Below are 4,801 nucleotides of genomic sequence, written 5' to 3' on the forward strand. Positions count from 1 at the left end.
TATATATATATATATATATATATATATATATATATATATATATGCTGAGAACCCTTCGTTCATGACTGACCATGGTATTGCACCGAGAAAGTTACCGTCCTAAGTACAAGTCCGGGCAAATTTGTTAATGGGAGACCAGCAGTCGCCCATGCATACCGGCCTCCCCTCTCCACTATACCAATGTTAGTCCAAGCTTGGCACCTATGACATCGCAACTCATTTCTACAGCTGATGGAACTGGAGCAACGTGAAATAATGTGTCTTGCTCAATAACACAACACGCAGCCCGGTGCGGGATTCGAACTCACAACCTCACGATCGTAAGTTCGACGTTCTAACCACTGAGCCACGCGCCTTCATACACACTCACGCGCGCTTATATATATTTACAACGTGTCCCAAAATTCAATGATTGGTTTAAAATGTTTATAACTTCCTTAACCTTACTAATAGAAGCTTGTCATTTTGAGAGAAAATATAATGGAAATTAATACGAACATACAATATTTACATTATTTACATTAATTATACTTGTCCTCATCTTGCTTGTTGTTAACACAACGTTTCGGTTGATATACCCTCCAACCTACATCAGGTGTCTTGGGGAAATTTTGAAGGTGGGTACTAATTCCTAAAGCAGTTTTTGGTTTTTATTATTATTATTATTATTATTATTATTATTATTATTATTATTATTATTATTATTATTATTATTATTATCATTAATATTATTATTATCACTCTTATTATGGTCACTGCCTGGAATCGAATTCGGAATCGAATTCGGAATCTTGGGGTTTTGTAGCCCACGGTCTTAACCACTATACCCATGGACATATGGCGTAGCGGTACATATTCCGCATGACACACTTTGAACTTCAACTCTGTTGTAACATAAGGACTAAATTTTAACTTCCTAGCGCATTTCTGCTGTTTCCAGCAGTGCTTGGAATTAACATGTGTAGCGTGTTATCGTGGCATTGACCATGACTGAGAAAGTTGCCATAGATATACCTGCTCAGAAGCCTACGCAAAGTTGCAGAAAATGTATGGAGAGTAGTGATGAGAGTATGTATGGTGTGTATGAGCCACCCTGAAGTGTAGGTGTGTTTCAGACATTTCCAAATTAGCAGAAGAAATGTCGATAGTGACGAACATTCTGGGAAACCTGCAGAACGGAGAATAACATCGCAGATATGTATGCATCTGTGAGAGGAATCGTCGAATCATCATCCGTGAGTTATCAGAGGATGTGCAGATTAGTTGCGGTTCAGTTCAGACCATTATTACTGAAGATTTAGGTGTGAGACTAGTGCCTGCCAAGTTTATGGCAAAACTGTTTTTAAATGACAAAATACACACACGGGTTTCATTTGTGCAAGAACAATGTTTGTGTCGAAAAAGATGAGAATATTTTAATAAATTTGCGTAGGCCTCTAAGCAGGTATCGCAAAGCTTTTTGGCAAAATTTAATGCAGATTTTCTGTTCAACTTTCTGTCATGTTCAAAACGACGATCACACAACGTACACATTACTTCCAAACACTGCTGTTAAGAGAAGATGCAAGCTAGAACGTTAAAACTTAGCGCCCATGTACAAGATAATTGAAGGGTAATCTGTGCCAAGCGGCTTTACTCTGCTTATATTAGGTTCGTTACTATGGCAACAGACCTTATACTTATTGCTCAGACCATGTATGTATGTGTTCATGTATACAAACATAAATATATACGCGTGTGTGTGTTTGTGCGTGTGTGCATGTTTGTTTAGAGCACAAGAGATGAGTTTGTAAAGGTGAAGAAGCATGAGTCATTTCTGTACAATAATGAAATTGGTTGCATCTCCATAAATACCATAGATGTAACCTTTCGAAAGCATCATGTTTCCTTTTTTTATCACGCGATTCCCTTTCAAAATTTTCCAATTAACTTGCGTTTGGGGATTGAAATCCATCATCATCATCATCATCATCATCATCATCATCATCATCATCATCATTATTGTACCAGTTTTTGCTTTCGCTAACATTATAGTATTTTATTACTGGTATTCGCGTTAAGTTGTGATTTTTGCAGTTATTAACTTATTTTTATTAAGTTTTAAAATATATAATTTTCTTAGTCAATTATTTAAATTTAATCGACTATTTTTTTTCTGTATTATTTTTTCATAATTTCAATAAAATTAAGTATATGGTGTTTTAAATATCGGGTGTTCCCTCCGTGCTTCCACTAGGGAATAAGTTTTTATTAACAAAATAACAATATTCACATGGGATATGGTTTTAATTTGTAGAAATACCAAAGTTACATTTAAAGGCAACGATTGGTTCTTACGCAGATTTTCTGTTCGTGCATATTGTCATTTATATTTTCTAATTAAAATTGGTTCACAATTTTGTCAGAAGGCCTGAAATTTCGGGAAAAGGGTGAAGTTGATAACATCCACGGCTCAGTGGTTAGATTATCACGAGGTAGTGAGTTCACTTCATGGACAGGGCAGTGTGTTTCGTTCTTCAGCATGACAGTTTATTTTGTGTTTCTCCAGTGTAGAAATGATTTGTGACGTCACCCGTGCAAAACTATTTCGGTCATTGCCTTTCCCTTGGATAACATCGGTGGCGTGGAGAAGAGAGGCTTGTATTCTGGTCTTCGATAGATAAGCTTCGACGAAGGCGTTATTACTTTTCTAGTAGTAAGGATGAAAGTCAAATTCAACCCTGGCGTATTTGGATTTAGTGCAAAAAGACGGACGAAATATTGCTTATCATTTAGTCCGTCGTGCAAACGGTTCTCCTAGCTCGCAGATTGACTCTATAAGAATTATTGATTTTGACACAAGGCCAGCAATTTGGACACTGTAGATACGTCAATAACATTGATACCAATGCCGAACTGATACTTATTTCATCGACCCCGAATGAATGCCAATGACGGCCTCAGCAGAATACGAACTCAGAAATTAAGGATGGAGGAAGTGTTGTTATGCATTTTTCCCAGCGTGCAAAGAATTCTACCAGCTCGACTGTTTTTATATAAGAAATATTGATTTAAAATGTTGGCACACAACTAGAAATTTCGTTGAAGATGCTAAGTCAACTAGAGACAGTCGAAAAAAAAACAGTCGAAGAGAGACTGTCAAGTGGAATGGCAACTAATAGCAGAGCTACGTAACTTCGTAACAGAAAACCTAATCACTGTTTATAGAAGAGAAATATATAAGAGAGGAAAAAGAGAAAGGCCAAAAGCGTGGAACTTCCATTTCCAACCACTTCAACTTTAGCAAGAATCTGCATGGTGACGATGTTAATGGCAGTCTGAAGAGTTCAGTAGAAGAAATAAACAAGTTTATACTCAACATATGGGTTACACATGGCTTCAACGACAGAGTCTGATATGAGTGAACCAAGCTAAATCAAAGTCCAGGATGTTAAGACTACAAGGTCAGCTTCAGGTCCCAGTGGAGCTCCATAAGGTATCTATAAAAGTTGCTCAAGCCTCCTGCAACAACTGTGCAATATACTAAAAGTAATCTGGTGAATGGTGGGAGGAGGTGTTTCCAAATATATAAAGGTCGCTGAAGGTTTTCGGATCTCGTCAGTTAAGAAATCAGTACAGGGATATGGGATTGCTAAATCACCGGGACGAGGCTGCTCAAAGCAAACAGGTGTAGAAACTCAGCTGTCATGAGGAGCGAAGAGAGATAAGGGAGAACTAATTATTTTTAGCTGAGCATCTGAAGTGCAACATAAGCTAGAAGAGGATTAGTTTCAATCACACCATGATCCCAAGCAGATCCACGATCGCATTTTTGTAAGTTACTGCAACATCCACACGAGATAATATTCGTATATATGATCGTTTATATACATATCAAGTACTTGAGATGAGCAAGAAAGAAAAAAACAACACAGTGCAATAGGTGAAGATGTATTAAACGAATATGAAAAAAATGTGCGCTGGTGCACGGGGACAGCGGCACAGAAGACTCGAAAGATTCACATCGGGAGTGTTCCGAGTTCTCTCACCATATCGCCGTCTGTCAGCGAAAATATTTTCCCTCATATTTTGTTTGCTACACATTATTTTACAGCTAGTATACTATTTTTGTTTTTTTAGTGACGGGGTGGTGATGCGGAATTGGATAATTCACACGATCCAGTTACCCCACTTCGACACCCGGTCACAAAAATGAAAAAAAAAAAAAAACAGTGTAATCGGTATAAAACATGTAGTAAAGGAATATGAAAAAAATGCACGCTAGCGAATGGGCGTGAAAACGACTTGCAAAATTCAGAAATTGACCTTCAAACTCCAGTGTTTGACCCTTTGAATTTTCCGAGTCTTCTACCCCGCTCCGCGTTAGCAAGCGCGCATTTTTCGTATTCATATTCGTTTACTACATGTTGTTGTACACCCATTGCACTATTTATGTTTTTGTTTTAGTTTGACCATAGAGCCTCCTATGTAGCTAAAACAGATCATGCCTCTCAAAGAATGGATGTCCTCACTTCATTTTTTATCTTGTCATTTGCATTTTTATCTTTTCCTTTCTTCAATCATTAAGCACATACATACTAGGGCACCGCCTTTCTGGACCAGTGATTTTATAAAATCTGGTATTTTTTCTATCGGTCACGTTGCCTAACTGCAGCGCAACAGGGACGTAAAGATAGCATTACAGTTCAGTGACACACACACACACACACACACACACACACACACACAAACACACAGACACAGACACACACACACACACACAGACACACAGACACACACACACACACGCACACGTACACAC

This window comes from Octopus bimaculoides, chromosome 3 (genome assembly GCF_001194135.2).
Source record: "Octopus bimaculoides isolate UCB-OBI-ISO-001 chromosome 3, ASM119413v2, whole genome shotgun sequence".
Taxonomy (NCBI): domain Eukaryota; kingdom Metazoa; phylum Mollusca; class Cephalopoda; order Octopoda; family Octopodidae; genus Octopus; species Octopus bimaculoides.